General features: G+C 42.3%; 1 protein-coding gene across 1 annotated transcript in view; it reads left to right on the top strand.

The window, feature by feature from the left end:
• The window catches only part of LOC144667634 (transmembrane protein 100-like), a 60,472-nt gene that overhangs the window by 39,796 nt on the left and 660 nt on the right, over positions 1–20,016 (top strand). The gene's annotated exons all lie outside the window — the stretch shown is intronic.

Here is a 20,016-nt window from a genome sequence, read left to right as displayed (position 1 = left end):
AACACCCAGTTTCTGCTGGAGATGCATGTAGACCTGCACTCCATTGCTGTAGCCATGGGTGAGCTTTTTGGTAGTGGCTACACGAGAGGGGGCCGGGCACCTTGACATCCCTCCAGGTGTCCCTTCTCCTCAAGGAATCAGGGAGGGGCCCCCAGGGTCCCAAAGGGAGGAGGACAATCAGGCGCACACCCCTGGGACCTCTACTCAGGACTCTCAGGGTGTCCGGCCCTTCCAAATCCCTTTGTCTGTAACCACATCAGCTCCGGCCTCTGGGACCCCAGAGCAGTAAACAGCAACTGCAGAGAGTTACACAGCGAGTGATCCTTAACCTAATGAAACAGTGACTCTGTACAGTCACACAGTGAGTGACCCTTACCCTGAATAAACAGTGACTCTGTACAGTTACACAGTGACTCTTACCCTGAATAAACAGTGACTCTGTACAGTTACACAGTGAGTGACCCCTACCCTGAATAAACAGTGACTCTGTACAGTTACACAGTGAGTGACCCTAAACCCTAAATGAAGCCCCAAAGTAAGCCAGGCCTTGAGTGTGCAGAGGATACCAGTCAAAGTCATCAACGACAACAAGGCATTGGTTGGTCCGGTGTGTTCTGGACCGGAGTGAAATGCCGCTGGTGGGGCGGGTAATTGGACAGGGGGTTGGAGGGGAGCGGGGACAATTCCAGTTGGGTGCTCATTTGAAACCAGGCAATGAGATGCAAAACAGCTTTCTGGAGGCCTCTAGCAGGAATGGGACCCGCCATTTTCCTTGCATGACGGTTGTTTCCCGCCATTGGGAAACCGATTTTTCAGCTCCTTCCGTATTGTCCACCCCCGCTAGCCACATTCCCCACCGCTGGCAGAGGGGACGATTCCACCCACTGTTTCATCAGGTTAAGGGTTACTCGCTGTGTAACTGTACAGGGTCCCTGTTTATTTAGGGTAAGAATCATTCACTATGTGACTGTTACAGAGTCACTATTTATTCAGGGTAAGGGTCACTCACTGTGTAACTGTACAGAGTCACTGTTTATTTAGGGTAAGGGTCACTCATTGTGTAACTGTACAGAGTCACTGTTTATTCAGGGTAAGGGTCTCTCACTATGTAACTGTACAGAGTCACTGTTTATTTAGGGTAAAGATCATTCACTGTGTAGCTGTACATAGTCACTGTTTATTCAGGGTAATGGTCACTCACTATGTGACTGTTACAGAGTCACTGTTTATTCAGGGTAAGGGTCACTCACTGTGTAACTGTACAGAGTCACTGTTTATTTAGGGTAAGGGTCACTCATTGTGCAACTGTACAGAGTCACTGTTTATTTAGGGTAAGGGTCACTCACTGTGTAACTGTACATAGTCACTGTTTATTCAGGATGAGGGTCACTCACTGTGTAGCTGTACAGCATCACTGTTTATTTAGGGTAAGGATCATTCACTGTGTAGCAGTACAGAGTCACTGTTTATTCAGGGTAATGGTCACTCACTATGTTACTGTTAGAGAGTCACTGTTGATTCAGGGTAATGGTTACTCACTATAACTCTACAGTCACTGTTTCTTCAGAATAAGGGTCACTCGCTGTGTAACTCTCAGCTGTTGCTGGTTAGACAGTGGGATAAAGGTTAATATTTACACAACCATTTGTAGAGCAGAAATCATTTTGTTTTATGAATAACACAAAAATAAATAAAGGAGTTGAAATTGAAGATATTTGTCTTTTGGAATGTGGTCCACTAAAAAAGTATTGTATTAAAATTTCACACCCTTCAGCTGAATATGAATAAAGCAGACACGATCTCAAGTTTGGCAGAAAAAGCAGAGATTGGAGCCAACATGCGTTGCGTGACACGGGACTGTCGTCAGCAGCCTGTTCAGGATGTGTAGGAAGGAGAGTCTCCCCAGCACGCTGACTAATGATATCACTGTTAAAATAAATAAACACAAGGCTGAGACTGGGGCATGGATACAGACTCATGTTTCTCCGCCATTGCACAACGCAAACAGGGAGACTCTATCCAGCCACTGTCTGTCCAGCTACAAGTTGGGTTCCAAACTTGTTGCACTGTGTCACATCAGGGAGGGTTGGGGACTGCTTTACTAAGTGCATTGGATATCCTTTGGGGACAATTAGGACACTTCTTGATATTCAAATGTGCCTCCAACTTCTCAGAGTAACTTGGCAGAGTGCTGCTGCCAAGAAGAGTCAGTGATGGTGATTACTAGGGAAACCCCACCTAGAATGGAGGCACTAGATCTGATTTAGACATTAGCCTCATTAGCTGGATGGTGGATGACCTTGCAATCAAGGGATTGGGACCATCATGAGTGCAAATTGATGGAAAAGCAGGTGACTTTGCAAATGTGGCAGTAGTGACATCTTCCTCCTCCTAGGCGGAAGGTGCTGATACTTCAAACAGCACGGATCACCCTTCAGCATCCTGCCCAAGTGACCAGACAATGAGTATCAACAGATGATTGTATCATGGGGTTATCACAGTCCTGTCCTCACTTAACATGCACTTTCTGGCAATCAGGAGTAAGAATCTTGGCCGATCCTCCACCTCACTAAACCAGCAATACTCAAGCCAAATGTAGCACCCTCAACACTGCATCAGCTGATGTGACTTAACTCTGCAGGGACTAAAGATGCTGGTTCAGTATCCCAATACCTTCTAATGCATCAGGGATCTGACAAATTAATACAATCAAGGTCAATATGGCGCATGGTGACCCAAGACTGCTGCTACAACAGCACAAAGGCAAAATGCTACGAATGCTGAAACTCTGAAATAAAAACAGAAAATGCTGGAAATACTCAGCACGGTCTGGCTGCATCTGTGGAACGAGAAATAGAGTTTACAGCTGGAGTTTTACCAGCCCAATGGACACCGGGCTGTGAAGGGAGAAGGGGTGGTAAAATGGCATCGAGAGGGAGGTCTGACACATTCCCACTACCAGTGATGGGAACAGCCGAAAGAAGGTGGGTGGACAATTAAGGCAATTAATTAGCCTACTGATGGCCATTTTACCAGACCACAGAGATATTATAAGCTTGCAAACGGCTCCCTGCCACATGGTGGGTCTGCCAGCTACATCAAGATGGCCTCACCAGGGGGGTGGCCTTCCTTTTATGAAGCTCCATGACCCACCATCAACAACGGCCGTCCCAGCAGCCTAAAAGCCCCGACTACACAGGCTTGCCTGCCTGGCCCCAGCACAACCATAATTCCCTTACTGGCCCTTTGGAAGCACCTCAACATGGAGATACCCCCTCCTTTGCCTTGCAGCAGGCCACCATCATTAAATAGATGACAGACCCAACAGTGGTCTCTTAATTTGAGGTAGTGAGTAAAATTGCCACTGCGATTAAAATTAAGATTCGGGTGAAGGGAGATTTTGAAATCCTAAGTGAAACGTAGAGGCATCGGAACAGTTTAGCAACGTAGGTAAAGACAAACAGGGTGCAACAGGAAGGGACAGAAAGGTTAATAAAAATTGTATATCAGCGAATAAGATAATTGCATGGAATAGAAGTAAAAAAATTAAATTAAAGGTTCTTTTATCTGAATGCATGAAGCAGCTGCAATAGGATAGTTGAACTAGTGGCACAAATAGAAGTAAATTATTTAGATCTAATCGTCATTACGGAGACAAGGTGATCAAGGTTAGGAAATAAATATTCTAGGATACACAATATTTCAGAAAGACAGAGAGAATGGCAAAGGGCAGGGGTTGGTCCAGATAATAAAGGATGACATAAGGACTTTAGAGAGAAAGGATCTGGCCTCAGAAGATCATGAAGTTGATTCAGTATGGATGGAAATTAGGAATAGCAAGAGTCAAAAAACACTGTGGGAGCAGTTTATAGGCCCTTAACAGTGATTATACCGTTGGACAGAGCAGTAAACAAGAAGTTCTTGGAGCTTGTAACAAAGGCAATGTAATAATTGTGGGGGACTTTAATCTTCATGTAGACTGAGACAATCAAACTGGCAAGAGTGGTCTAGAAAATGAGTTTGTAGAAGGTTTTTGTGACAGTTTCTTGGAGCAATACATTGTGGAACTGACTAGGGGTAAAGCTATCTTAAATCTAATATTGTGTAATGAAGCAGGGTTCATTGGTAATGTCGTAGTAAAAGATCCAGTGGGAAATAGTGATCATAATACCATTGAATTCTATGTTAAGTTTGAAAGTGACATACTCCTATCACAAACAAGAACATTAAACTTAAACAAAGCCAATTATATAGATATGAGGGGAGAACTGGCTAAGGTTAATTGGATAAATATACTAAAAGGTATGGAGGTAATTGAACAGTGGGAAACAGTTAAAGAAAAGATTCAAAATATTCAACAAAAATACATTCCATTTAAGAACAAAAACTCAGCAAGAAAAATCCTTCTGTGGTTACTACAGAAGTTAAGGATAGTATTAGGTTAAGAGGTTTATAATGTTGCAAAAAAACAGTAGCAAGTCTGAGGATTGGGAGTATTTTAGAAACCAGCAAAGGGCCACCAAAAAGTTGATAAAAATAGGAAAAGTAGAATATGTGAGTAAACTAGCCAGAAATATAAAAACAGATTGTAAGAGCTTTTATTCGTATAGAAAAAGGAAGAGAGTAACTAAAGTAAATGTTGGTTCCTTAAAAGCAGAGACAGGAGAAATTATCAGGGGAATGAGGAAATGGCAGAGGCATTGAATAAATATTTTGTGTCAGTCTTCAGAGTAGAAGATACAAGCTTCATACCAGAATTGGACGGTAACCTAGAGGCTAAAAAGAGTGAGGAAATTAATATCAGCAGAGGAAAATATTGGAGAAAATAAAGGACTAAAATCTGACAAATCCCCAGGATGTGATGGCCCACACCCTAGCATTCTAAAAGAGATGGCTACAGAGATAGTGGATGCGCTATGATTTTCCAAAATTCCTTAGATTTGGGAATGGCCCCATCGGGTTGGAAATTGGCAAGTATTACAATACTTTTCAAGAAGGGAGGGAGAAAACAAGGAACTGCAGGCCAGTTAATCTAACATCAGTATCCAGGGAAAAGCTGGAATCTATTATTAACAAAGTCTTAACAATGCACTTAAAAAAAGCATAGTATGATTAGAACAAGCCAACATGGTCTTATCAAATGGAAATCCTGTTTGGAAAATTTATTAGTGTTTTTGAGGTAGATGAAGGGGAACCAGTAGATGTAGGATATACCTGGATTTCCAAAAGGTATTTGATAAAGTGCCACACAAAAGGTTACTAGGCAAGATAAGGGCTCATGGGGTTGGGGGTAATATATTAGCAAGAATAGAGGATTGGTTAACGGATAGAAAGCAGAGAGTGGGTGTGAATGGAGCTTTTTTAAATTGGCAGGCGGTGAATAGTGGAGTGCTGCAAGGATCAGCGATGGGGCTTCAGCTATTTGCAACCTATATTAATGACTTAGACAGAGACAGCGAGTAATGTATCTAAGTTTGCTGATGATACCAAGCTAGGTGGAAAGGTAAGCTGTGGGGAGGACAGAGAGGCTGCAAACAGATATAGACAGGTTAGGTGAGTGGGCAACAAGATGGCAGATGGAGTATAATATAGGGAAGTGTGCAGTAATTCACTTTGGTCATAAGAACAGAAAAGCAGAATATTTTTTAAAAGATGTGAAACTTGTAAATATTAATGTTCAAAGAGACTTGGGTGTGCTGATACATGGAACCCAGAAAGTTAGCATGCAGGTGCAGCAAGCAATAAGGAAGACAAATTGTTGGCCTTTATTGCAAGGGGATTGGAGTACAGGAGTAAAGAAGTCTTGCTACAGTTGTACAGGGTTTTGGTGAGACCACATCTGGAATACTGAGTGGAATTTTCCATTTATGAGACTAAATGTGGTAGCGGGCAGTTTCAATGGCGTCCACCCCACTGGCCGGAATGGTGGGAAATCGTGCCTGATTCCGCGCTTGGAGGGTCATTAATTATGCGCAGGCGAGTATTGGCCCAAATTACCTGGCAGGTCATACAGCTTTAGACTACTGATAATAATCTTCAACACCATGCAGTAAGTCATTAATAGTACATGTAACTTAAATATCTGTCACTTTCTTTATTCATTCATGGGATGTGGGCGTCGCTGGCTTTTATTTGGCCAGCATTTATTGCCCAATCCTAATTGCCCTTGTTCAGAGGGCATTTAAGAGTCAACCACATTGCTGTGGGTCTGGAGTCACATGTAGGCCAGACCAGGTAAGGGCAGCAGATTTCCTTCCCTAGAGATCATTAGTGAACCAGGTGGGTTTTTACAACAATCAGCAATGGTTTTGTTGTCACCATCAGACTTTTAACTCCAGATTTTTTTTTAATTGAATTCAAATTTCACCATCTGCCATGGTGGGATTCAAACCCAGGTCCCCAGTGAATTACCCTGGTCTTCTGGAATACTAGTCCAATGACAATACCACTATGCCACCACTTTCAAAATATTAAATTTGAAAGCGTCACATATCAAATGATTGGCTCAAATATCATATTCATAAAACAGTAACAAATCTTAAGTCAACAGATAAGGAATTCTCAATAATAAGAAGCAGTTAAAAATCTATGGAGAGAAATAGTAATTTCCTGCTGGTTCTCCTGACCTTGATGTTTTGCTCTCTCCCCAGAGAACTTAGGGATTTACCATCAGTTACTTATCTAGAGGTGAACATTCCAAACAGCCTTATCAGCCTTCACTCAGGATTAGGCCATTCAGCCCAAAAGGTCTACGCCAGTGTTTATGATCCATACAAGTTTCCTACCCAACTTTATCTAACCCTATCAGCGTAACTTTCTATTCCTTTCTCCCTCATGTACTTGTCTAGCTTTCCCTTAAATGCATCTATGCTACTCGCCTCTCCACATGGCAGCGAGTTCCACATTCTAACCATTTTCTTGGTGAAGAATTTTCTCCTCAATTTCTTATTGGATTTATTAGTGATTACCTTATAAATATGACCCCCTAGTTCCAGACTCCCTAAAAGTGTCTTCTCCATATCTATCCTGTCAAACCCCTTCTTAATTTAAAGGTTTCTATTAGGTTATCCCTCTGCCTTCACTTTAGTGTTCTGGCCTATTCAGTATTCTTTGACAGTTATAATCTCTCAGTTCTAGCTCTTTCTCCAGTGTCCCTATATCACTTCTTGTAATATGGAGACCAGAATTGCACAGTGTGCAATTGCACACAAGTGCAATCTAACCATGGTTCTATACACGTTTAGCATGACCTGGCTGCTTTTCTGTTCTGTTCCCCTAAACAAATGCTTTGTTTACACTTTTTATGGTATTGTTATGTTAATTTGTTTGATGCCTTACGACATTTTACTACATTCAGTACTATATAAATGCACATTACTGATCTTCTTGATACTTTGAATGATTTGTGAACCTTTATCCCTAGACCCCTTTGCTCCATTACTCCATTCAGACTTTTATTTTTCAAGGTGTAGAAGGCTCTGCTTATTGCTTAATAAAATGCACCATTTCACACTAATCCAAAATAACAACCCATATTCCTATAGCAGTTTTAATACAATAAAAGGTTCCAAGGTGCTTCGAAAGTGTTATAAAGCAAATTTAGACACTAAGCCAAAAGTGATATTAGGACAGTTAGCCAAAAGCTTGATCAAAGAGGTAGATTTTAAGGAGCGTCTTAGAGGAAGAAAGCAACATAGAGAGTCAGGAAGGTTTAAGGAGGAATTTCAGAGCTTAGGGCCTAGGCAGCTGAGGACGTGGCCACCAATAGTGGAGTGATTAAAATTGGGAATGCTCAAGAGGGTAGAATTGGAGGAACGTAAATATTTTGGAGGGTTGAGAAGATTACAGAGATAGAGAGTGGTAAGGCCACGGGGAAATTTGAAAACAAAGATAAGACTTTTAAAATCAAGATGTTGCTTTATCAGGAGTTGATGTAGGTTCAGTGAGCACAGGAGTGATCGGTAAATGGGAATTGGTAGGGATTAAGACATGGGCAGCAGGGTTTTGGATGACTTCAAGTTTGACGGAAGGTAGAATGTGGGAAGCCAGCCAGGAGTGCATTAGAATAGTGAAGTCTAGAGCTAACAAGGGAAAGAATAAGGGTTTCATGACAGCAGTTGGACAATGTTATAGAGGTGTAAATAGATTGTCTTAGTGGTGGTATGGTTACGTGGTCGGAAAATCATCTTGGGTTGATTCCCACGAAGAGGAAAGTTAGGACAAACAAAGCCAGAGCTCCCTCTCTGCAGCACAGAGGGATTTGGGAGTCCTTGTACATGAATCCTAAAAAGCTAACATATGAGTTCAACAGGTAATAGGGAAGGCAAATGGAATGTTGGCCTTTATTTCAAAGGGAACGGAGTATAAAAATAGGGAAGTCTTGCTAAAACTAAACAAGGCACTAGTTAGACCACACCTAGAACACTGTGAACAGTTTTGGTCCCCTTAACTAAGGAAAGATATACTGGCATTGGAGGCAGTCCAGAGAAGGTTCACTAAGTTGATCCGGGGTATGGAAGGATTTTCTCATGAGGAGAGGTTGAGTAGGTTGGGCCTGTACTCACTGGAGTTTAGAAGAATGAGAGGCGACCTTATTGAAACATAAGATTCTTAGGGGGTTTGACAGGGTAGATGCTGAGAGGTTGTTTCCCCTTGTGGGAGAGTCTAGGACCAGAGGGTAGAATCTCAGAGTAAGGGGGCGCCCATTTAAAACAGAGATGAAGAGGAATTTCTTCTCTCAGATGGTAGTGAATCTGTGGAATTCTTTACTGCAGAGGGCTGTACAGGCTGGGTCATTAAGTATGTTCAAGGCTGAGATAGACAGATTTTTAATCAGTTAGGGAATCAAGGGTTATGGGGAAAAGGCAGGAAAGTGGTGTTGAGGATTATCAGATCATCCATGATCTCATTGAATGGCGGAGCAGACTCGATGGGCCGAATGGCCTACTTCTGCTCCTCCGTCTTGTGGTCTTATAGGTGATAAAAAGAGATCAAGAGTAAGAGGAATCAGAAAAAGGGTGCATATGACAGATGTCAGGTTGATAATATAAATGAGAACCAGGCTGAATATAGAAAGTTCAGACAGCAAGTGAAAAAAGAAGTAAGAGCAGCAAACAGAGAGTATGACAAGAGACTAGCAACCAACTTAAAAGGAAATCCAAATGTCTTCTATAGACATATAAATAATAAAAGGATAAAAGGATGAGTATGGCCGATTAGGAACCATTAAGGGTATTTGCTGATGGAGGCAGAGGGCATGGCTGAGGTGCTAAATGAGTACTTTGCATCTTTCTTTACTAAGTGTTAAGAAATGCAAATACTTACCTTGTTCTGTCGTTGGAATCTGGGAACTTCAGTTCCCAACGTGCCTTAGGCCTTCTGCGCAGGCGCTGGCCAGGAAATGGCCACAAATGCGCAGTTTGTCCATTTTCATGTCTTTAGGCCGAGAACTGGCCCTGCGCACACATGAAACAGAAAAGGAAGCAAAGAAGTGAAATGGCGCAAAACTGCAGATCAGGTGACCAGAACCAGAGTGCCATTAGAGAAAAGGTGTCCCAAGGAGCAGGACATGGGGAGGAGGACAGGGAAAAGGCCCCAAACCAAGAAGAAGATCCCAAAGCTTGGAGTGGAACAGAAAAAGGTCCCAGAAGAAAGTCCTAGGCAGCAGTAAAGACAGGGGTCAGAGATAGATCCCATTGAGTCAAGATATATGACAGTAGCAGGGAAAAAGGCTCCAAGTTTTAAAAAAAAGAGCTGCGGGAGCAGGCTTGAAACGAAGTGGGCTTGAGAGAAGCCCTGAAGATCTGAGGAGGCAGCCGAAGATTGGTGACTCCTTACCACAGGCCTTTTGGAGCAGTGGTGTTCTGCTTAGCATGACTGAAGATCTGAAAGTGTGCTTGGAAGGTGAAGCATGAGTATACTCAGAGATCTGGGGGAAAGGAATCTCGGAAGATGAGTTTGAAACCGTGGAGATAAAACCTTGCTTAAGTCCTCTGAGTTCAAATGTGGGGATTGGAAAACCTGGTGAGAAAGGCAGAGTTTCAGTGGGACCGGTTGGCTCAAGGTGTGACAAGTATCTGCGCGGTTGTTCAAAAACCATTGAATCTGCTTTGATCACATCTGTCATTTGCTTTGGAGTGTAGTGTGTCTGACCACAGCTCGCCTGTTGGTTCACATGTACCACATACTCACCCTGAATATTAAAGTATAAGATAGATATGGTAAATTGTTTTATCTTTCCAAATTTGTATGTGCCTATAAGGTATAGTTGGGCTGAAAGAATAGTGAATATTTGAATCATTTTCTTGTGTTCATCTTGAGATCTTTCCAATCATTTTGTCTGATGTAATATAGTTCATACATGCATACACTTTTCTTGTTTAATAAATGTTTTATTCTTTGTGTTCAAAGTTCATCAGCAGATTCCTGTGAATTTGTTCAGTAACTTTCCTCCAAGGTTTCAAAAAAAAAAGTTAGGGTCAATCAAGCCAGGCTCCCCTCTGGAATCTGATTTGTCCAGCAGTAACATTAGCTGGGATTGTAGGAAGAAGATGCTGCCAAAGTCATAGTGAAAGAAGGCGCGCTTGAGTCAGTGGATGAGCTAAATATTGATAAAGATGAGGTATTGGAAAGGCTGGCTGTACTTAAAGTTGATAAGTCATCAGGACCAGATCAGGTGCATCCAAGAGCAGGACTTTTAGGTCATCGGGCGGGTCTGGGAGTGGCCAGGAAACGGTCCGCTGCCCGCAATCAGCCCCCGACTGCGATTTCACACTGGCTGGCCAATTAACGGCCAGTGTGAAACGCGCGCTGAGAACCTCAGTGCTTCCAGGGTGGAGTGCAAGCGTAGAAGTTTGTGCATGCACAGGGGAGCGTACACTGAAAGCTCCCTGAAGGCAATGAGGTGCCTCAGGGAGCCGAATAATTTTAAAATCAAAAATAAAGAGTTTTAAAATCAGAAAAAAATGTCCCGACATGGGACTTGCTCACAATAGCATTATCAGAGTAAAAATTCTGCCCAAAAATTTACATTTATTTTTTATTTAATTGTGGAAACCTCATCCCACCCGTGGATGAGGTTTGCTAAAAAATCAAAAGGCCACCTGGCCTATTCGCCCGCCTGCCAACCGTAAGATTGGATGGGCATCGAAAATAGGTTTTAATTAATTGATTAAGGGTCTTAATAAGCTCTTAATTGTCAGCGGGCGTGCTGCAGACTCTCGTGCGCACCCGCCAACCGAAATATCATGTGAGTGCGCGATGATGTTGGGACGCTCACCCGACGTCATCACACACTATTTTATGACCAATTGGGTCGGGCACGCGTCCGCTCGTGACACGTAAAAGCCTGCCCCAAGGACACCAGTAGAAGTACGGGTGAAAATTGCAGAGGCACTGGTCATAATCTTCTAATCCTCCTTAAATACAGGGATTATGCCAGATGACTGGTGAATTGCAAATGTTACACCCATGTTCAAAAAAGGGTGTAAGGTCCAACCCAGCAACAACAGACCAGTCAGCTGCACTTTGGTAGTGGGAAAGCTTTTAAATGATAATCAGGAACAAAATTAACAGTCAGTTAGACAAGTGTGAATTAATAAAGGAATACTGGCATTGATTTGTTAAGGGCAAATCATGTTTAACTAATTTGATTGAGTTTTTCAATGAAGTATCATAGAGGGTTGATGAGTGTAATGTGGTTGATGTGGTATACATGGACTTCCAAAAGGCTTTTGATAAAGTGCCAAATAACAGGCTTGTCTGCAAAGTTGAAGCCCATGGAATAAAAAGAACAATGGCAGCATTGATACAAAGTTGGATGAGTGGCAGGAAACAGAGAGTAGTGACGAATGCACTGGTAGCATTCATAACAAAATGGATGAATTGTTAGCATAGATAGAAATAAATATGTATGACCTGATAGCCATCACAGAGACATGGTTGCAGGGTGATCTAAGCTGGGACCTGAATATTGAAGTGTTTTTGACATTTCAAAAAGATAGGAAGTTAGGAAAAGGCGGTGGGGTAGCTCTGTTAATTAAGGATGGCATTAGTGCAGTAGTGAGAAATGACCTTAACTCAAATGGGCAAGATGTAGAATCAGTTTGGGTAGATATATGAATAAGAAAGTAAGAGGTCACTGTGGGAGTAGTTTATAGGTCCCTTAACAGTAGTGACACTGTAGGACAGAGTGTACAGGAAGAAATAAATGGGGCATGTAAGAAAGGCACCACAATAATCATGGGTGACTTTAATCTACATGTACATTAGATGAATCAGAATCACAAAGGTAGCCTGGAAAGTGAGTTCATAGGTTGTATGCGGGACAATGACTTAGAGCAGTACGTTCTGGAGCCAACCAGGGAGCAGGCTATTCTGGACCTGATAATGAGCAATGAGACAAGATTAATCAATAACCTCATGGTAAAGGAGCCTTCAGGTGACAGTGATCATAACATGATAGAATTTCATGTTCAGTTTGAAGGGGTGAAGTGTGGGTCCAAGACTATTGTTTTAAACTCGAATAAAGGCAATCATAAGGGTATGAAAGCAGAGCTAGCTAAAGTGAATTGGGAAACTAGTTTAAAAGATAGGACAGTAGAGATGCTGTGACAGACTTTTAAGGAGATATTTAATGCTCTCAGCAAAGATTTATCCCAGTAAGAAAGAAAGGCTCTTTGAGAAGGATGCTTCATCCATGGCTGAATGAAGAAGTTAAGGATTGTATCAAATTGAAAGAAACACTGTACAAATCTGCACAGGTTAGTGGTAGGTCAGAAGATTGGTCAGGTTTTAAGAACCATCAAAGAATGACTAAAGAGGGAGAAAGTTGTGTATGGGAGAAAGTTAGCTAGTAATATAAAAATAGATAGTAAGAGTTTGGACAAGTACTTAACAATGAAAAGAGTAAGTAACTAAAGCTAGTGTTGGTCCTCTACAGAGTGAGTCTGGGGAATTGATAATAGAAAACAAGGAAATGACAGGGGCTTTGAACAGGTATTATATGTCTGTTTTCACTGTAGAAGACTTAGAAAACTTCCCAATGATACTTGAAAATCAAAAGGTGAATGGGAGGGAGGAACTTAAAACAATTACCATCACTAGGTAAAATGTGCTGGGAAAACTATTAGACCTAAAGGCTGACAAGTCCCCGGGGGCAGATGGCCTGCATCCTAGGGTCTTAAAAGAAATGGCTGCAGAGATAGCAGATACATTGGTTGTAATTTTCCAAACTTTCTTAGATTCTGGAAGGATTCTAGTGGACTGGAAAATAGCCAATGTAACACCTTTATTCAAGACAGGAGGGAGCCAGAAAGCAGGAGACTACAGGCCAGTTAGCCTAACATCTGTCATTTGGAAATTGCTATAATCCATTATGAAGGAGGTTGTAGCAGGATACTTAGAAAATCATAATCTGACCAGGCAGAGTCAACATGACTTTGTGAAAGGGAAATTATGTTGTTTCACTAATTTATTAGAGTTTTTTGAGAAAGTAACAAGCAAGGTGGATAAAAGGGAACCTGTAGATGTGGCGTACTTGAATTTTTAAAAGGCATTTGATAACATGCCACATCAGAGATTACTACATAAGATAAAGAACATGACATTGGGGGTAACATATTAGCATGAATAAAGGGTTGGTTGGCTAACAGGAAGCGGAAAATAAGGATAGATGGGTCTTTTTCCAGTTGGCAAGCTGTAACTGGTAGAGTGCCACAGGGATCAGTGCTGGTGACTCAACTATTTACAATCGACATCAACGATTTGGTTGAAAGGACCAAATATATGGTAGCTAACTTTGCCAGGATAGGTAGGAAAGTAAGTTGTCAAGAGGAGGTAGAGAATCTGCAAAGGGAGATAGGCAGGTTAAGTGAGTGGGCAAAAATTTGGCAGAGGAAGCATAATAATATGGGAAAATGTGAACTTGTTCGCTTTGACAAGAATAACGAAAAATGGAGAGAAATTGCAGAACTCGATGGCCCAGAGGGATCTGGGTGACCTGGTACATGAATCACAAAAGGCTAGTATGCAGGTATAGCAAGTGATTAGGAAGGCATATGGAATGTTGGTGTTTATTTGCTAGGGGAATGGAATTTTTTTTATTCGTTCATGGGATGTGGGTCATAGTCATAGAGTCATAGAGTTTTACAGCACAGAAACAGGCCCTTCAGCCCATCATGTCCATGCCGACCATCATGCACCTATCTATTCTAATCCCATTTTCTGGCACTTGGCTCGTAGCCCTGTAAGCTATGGCATTTCAAGTGCTCATCCAAATACTTCTTAAATGTTGTGAGGGTTCCTGCCTCTACCGCCCCCTCAGGCAGTGTGTTCCAGATTCCAACCACCCTCTGGGTCAAAAACACATTTCCTCAAATCCCCTTTAAACCTCCTGCCTCTTACCTTAAATCTACGCCCTCTGGTTATTGACACTCCACTAAGGAGAAAAGTTTCTTCCTATCTACCGTATCTATGCCTCTCATAATTATGTATATCTCTATCAGGTCCCTCCCTCAGCCTTCTCTGCTCTAAGGAAAACAACCCTAGCCTCTCCAGTCTCTTTTCGTAGCTAAAACGCTCCAGCCCAGGCAACATCCTGGTGAATCTCCTCTGTACCTTCTCCAGTGCAATCACATCCTTCCTATATTGTGGCAACCAGAACTGCACACAGTACTCCAGCTGTGGCCTAACTAGCATTTTATAGAGCTCCAACATAACCTCCCTGCTCTTATATTCTATACCTCAGCTAATAAAGGCAAGTATCCCATATGCCTTCATTAACCACCTTATCTGTGCTGCTGCCTTCAGGACATGTACGCCCTGATCCTCTGTACTTCCTAGGGTCTTACCATTCATTGTGTATTCCCTTGCTGTGTCATGGGTGTCGCTAGGCCAGCATTTATTGTGTCATGCTTTTTATGTTCACATTTAGCATTAGAAATTATGATGTAATTAGTTATAATGAGAATTCCCCACGTTAAAACTTCTGGTGATACTGTAGGCTGTAGCTACTCAGAGGTCCAGTGAAGGAAGTCTCTGAAAACTCTCTCATAACTAACTCTGACATTAGACAATGCCATGGGGCCATTTACTGGCATTAATTAACAATATGTGGCATATTATTGGGTATAATGTGTTTGTGTCAACATATAAATCACTGCAAATGTGCCATTTAGTTTAATTTATCTTCACGAGGCTGCGGTTTAATATCTGACCAGTAGATGGAACTTCCAAATAACAAATCTGAATTCTTATAACACAGCGCTGCGTATGCTGTTCAAATAACACAGCAGTTTAATTTCAAAAACACACATTTTCCTATAAATTTGATTAACTTTCCTTTCTCATAAATTGTTGTTTCTGATTTAACAAGTGAGTCGCCTCTGCTGTTCTGACCATTTTCCTGTCTTCATGCACTGTCTGTGGATCAATGGTCATAATATAAAGCCAGTTATGAGTCACTGTGCTGTATACTGGCGAGTAAAATGGTAGCAGGGATGGTAGGATGAGTTTTCATCCCTAACTGTCAGACGTTGTTCTGTAGTTGCCAATGGTGACTCAAAAGCTGGTGGATTCAAGTCCCATTCCAGAGGCTTGAGTACAAAAGTACAAAATATAGGTTAAGATTTTAGTGCAATTTTGAGAAAGCACATCACTGTCACAGTCTTTCAGGTAAAACGTTAAATCAAATTCCCGTTTGCACCCTCAAGTGCATGAAAGTTCCAGTGGTGCTATGCAAAGAAAAGCAGGGGAACTCTCCAAGATGAAAGGTCACAGGCCCAAAATGTGAGCTCTGGTTCTCTGTTTCCAGACCTGCTGAATTTTTCTAACACTTTCTGTTATTAGTTGACCTGACCAATATTTATCCCTTGACCAACACCTAAAAAACAGATATCCGGTCATTTATACTGTTTGTGGGAGCTTGCTTTGTGCTAATTGGCTGCCACATTACAACAGTGACTACACTTCAAAGTACTTCATTGGCCTGAATTTTCCCATCGGCGACTTGGGGGCTGGACCAGCTCGCCAATGGGAAAATGACGCAGGATGACGTCAGGAGGAACCCCCGACGTCATCCCGGTCCCTTTAAATTTTTAGGAAGGCAGGCGGACAGCGAAATCAGCTGTGCGTCCGCCGACCTGTCAATGGCCAATTGAGGCCATTGACGGAGTAATTAAGATAATTAAAGACCTGCCCGTCCAACCTTAAGGCTGGCGGGCAGGCCAGGAGCCCCAGCGGGCTTCTGATAATACATGAAACCTCATCCACTGGCGGGATGAGGTTTCATGTCTGTTTTTAAAAACTTTAATACATTTTATGTGATATTTATTAACATGTCCCATCTCGTGTGACATTGTCACATGAGGGGGACATGTTAATAATTTTTTAATTTTTCTATTTTTAAAGTTTTCTGGACTGTCAGTAATCTCCCTGAGACAGGACTTTGCCTCAGGGAGAAGTGCGCTCTTTCGCGCGCATGAGTGAAAGAGCGCACTTTAACAGATGGTGAATCCCTCCCCCACCCCTCGCACAGGAATCGCATAGCGCTTCTTGTCGGGCAGGCCGCTGGGTGGGCCTTAATTGGCCCACCCACTCAAAATGGAGGCGGGCCCCGTTTTGGTGGCGGAGGTTGGCTGTCCGCCCGCCACCGAGCCAGTGAGGCCTGCTCACCCACCAAGGGCAAAATTCTGCCCATTGTCTGTAAAGTGCTTGGAATGTCCTGGGGTTGTGAAAGGTGCTATAACATACAAGTCATTCTTTTGAAATGGTTCTTCGGTGCCAGCAGTGGCTGAGCAATAAGAGGTTAAGAAATACATCACCAGCACCTTTCCCTCTCTTTTCCTTCTAAATCTCACAAACATGAGGGAGGGTTACAAATTCCGTACAGTTTCCTGATTGTGATCAAACCAAAAGCCTCAATCTCACAGTGATTTTTTTCAACTTGTTAGCAGGATTTAGGTGATACTGGCAAGGCTGCCATTTATTGGCCATCCCTTGTTGCCCTGAGAAGGTGGTGTTGGGCCTTCTAGAACCTGGCCAGTCCTTGTGAAGATGCTCTCACTATCTTATTCAGGACAGTGCTTGATTTTAGCCAGCCCATGCTGCGAGAAGGCCAGAGCAGATCTTCAGATGAGAACAACTCTGAGGCTGGGTAGAGGGGCTGACTTGCTGACCAAAATCAAATGGCATATAGGCAGTATTTTTGAATAAGTCATCCACTAGTCATTTCACCAAGGCAGCAGGGTGTGGCACCGGGGCCAACTTAAACATAAAATATGTGTGGGGTGCAGAAATAAAATGTTAGAAATAACCCAGAAGGAAAAAACAGTAAAAACTGGGAAGTAAGAATACTGGTCTGAACTGGTTTTGTATACTTTTAAATGGAACACCAGTAAAAACTGGGAGATAAGAGTACTGATCCGAACTGTTTTTCCCTTCTTGGAAAGTTGCTGGGCACAGCTCCACTGATGTCGCAGCTACTGGAAGATTATGTGTGTGACTGTGCATGTGTGTCACATGTTGAAGGATCCACTCCTTTATCCTAGACTTAACCATCACAGGACGGAAGTAGTTTCCACCCAGTACGTCACTGAGAGCTTCAATCTGGCTCTGCATTTCCTGCACTCTCCCATATCCTGCCTTACATGCTAATCGTTCCCGTGAACTTCCTCCCTGGCCCACTGCCCATTGTATCAAACCTGCCAGGGTCATTTTTGGTAATCAGGCATGTCCTTTGCAGTTCTTCCCTCATGATTCGGTGGGAAAATGTCCTGCACGTATGATACTAAACCCCCCCATGATCCCCATTGTCTATCTCGATCTATTCTCAGTGTGGTTGCTGATTGGAGAATTGTAAATGGTCTCAGAGCCAAATGGTGTGGGAATGTACAAATGAGCCAGGGTTTCTGTTTCTGAACTTCTGTTCTTAAATGAATGCACGTGAATGTCAGAATAGATACAGGATCAGGTTCAGCTGTAATACCCAAGAGTCTAGCTGACCAGAATGCTTTATCTGCTAAAACATAAAGATAATCACTTGATTGAGATAGTAGACAGCAGGCAACAGCTGTGAACCATTAGTCAAGCAAGGGTCAATCACTTTAGGAGATGAGGAGAGATTATTGAGGGGTAAATATTCTCTTTGTCCAATAGAAGGCACAGTTCACTTTGATGCATGCATTTAAAGGATTGATAGCAACAGATTAAAGGTTATAATCCAGTTCCACATAGCATTCTTGCCTTTTTCCTCACTGCTATTAAATTTCATCTTATCTCTACGTCATGCTATTCACCAGTGTGCCACTAATATCCATACTGGTAACAGCATGAGTCACAAGCAAGTACGTACTCTCTATCATACTGATACTGAAGTAGAAGCAGATAAATGCAGCATCAGGCTGTTGATATGCAGTGGCGACTGTTGCTTTATGATTCATTCCACAACTGTGAAATCACTCAGAATTCCCCTTATTCAAGTCAGTAATGTCGTGTGCTACTGACTATCTCCACTGAGGTTAATTTAGATCCCTCTCACTACCATTCAGTGATCCCTCTCCCCCCAGTGCCCTGTGTTACTGACAGTATATCTACTAAGGTTAATCCAGCTCCCTCACACAGTCACTCAGTAAACCTCTCTCCACGCTAGTACCCTGTGTTGCTGACTGTATCTCTACTGATGTTAATCCAGCTCCCCTCTCTCCAGCTCTGTGTTCCGGACTGAATTTTTGTTCATGTTAATCCAGTTTCTCTATTGTGCTCATTTGGTTTAAGGCATACAGTTGAGACAGTTTGCAGGGAGCTGAATTTTGCACCTAACATGTACTGTACCTGCGCTGGGAGTGTTTGGCGGAGACAGTGCAGAGGGAGCTTTACTCTGTACCTAACCCCATGCTGTACCTGCCCTGGGAGTGTTTAATGACGACAATGTGGAAGGAGCTTTACTCCAAATCAAATAGTAATCAGTATTACTGTAAAGCAACCAGTATTACTATTAAACAACTAGTATTACCGTTAAACAACTTTATCACAATCAGCTTTACTGTGTCACTACTGGAAATAATCCTATCTTCAAAAGGAAACTGGATTAATATTTGAAGAAGAAAAAAATCCAGGAAAATAAGGGAAGAGCATAGGTATGGGACTAACTGGATTACTCTTCAAATGAGGCGGTGCAGACTCATTGAGTCAAATGGCCTCTTTCTGTGCTGTACTATTCTATGATTCTACTGCTGTGCCAAAATGAATAACAAATAGTAATAAGAAGCTATGGCATTTTAAATTGAAACAACCTATAAAATGTGAAATAAACGAATACTCCAAATCATTGCTGGAAATAGAGTGCAGTGAATCTATGATCTACTGCAGGAAGCAGCAGCTGAGAGGGTGAGGAGAAATGCTGCTCCGTAAATACTATTATGTCATGCAAGGAAAACATTACCAAAAGTAGCAACTGTACGGAATCCATGTTACTGTAACAATGGAATATTGTTCTGTAGTCCAGAGACTTCAATTGATTTCCTGGCTAATTATCTCCCTGGTGTACTTTAACATACTGCTCCTTGAGTTATATTACTCACTTTTAACATATGCTGTGCCTGAACTCTCTCTGGATAGACAAACACAGATGAGCTATTCCATGTCTCCAGTGATTCTTGGATGAAATTGGGGAATATTTTCTGCTCATCCCTTATAAGCTCTCCCCGTGATTGAACAGAACCAGAACACAGCTTGCTCAGGTCCCGTATAGTGTGACAGGATACTCCTATGGGAGGAGGCTTTTCTTTCTAATTCACACAGATTGACTTGAGAATCATGTGCCATTTCCCAGCTCTCTTTCCCATGGGAGTCATTAACATGTTGGACTGAGTTCTGAATATGGGTACATCAGGAAGATAAAATTGATTTACAATCTTGCCCAGTAACCGAGTGAGCTTTCCCAATGATTATCTGAATCATTCCGTTCAGTAAGCACTCAGTGCTCACTATTTAGGCGAGAATCATGGTTGTCAAGGTCAA

Source organism: Cetorhinus maximus, chromosome 24, assembly GCF_964194155.1.
Source record: "Cetorhinus maximus chromosome 24, sCetMax3.hap1.1, whole genome shotgun sequence".
Classification (NCBI taxonomy): Eukaryota; Metazoa; Chordata; class Chondrichthyes; order Lamniformes; family Cetorhinidae; genus Cetorhinus; species Cetorhinus maximus.
Note: the sequence above shows the minus strand (reverse complement) of the source record. Positions and strands in the feature narration are given on the sequence as shown.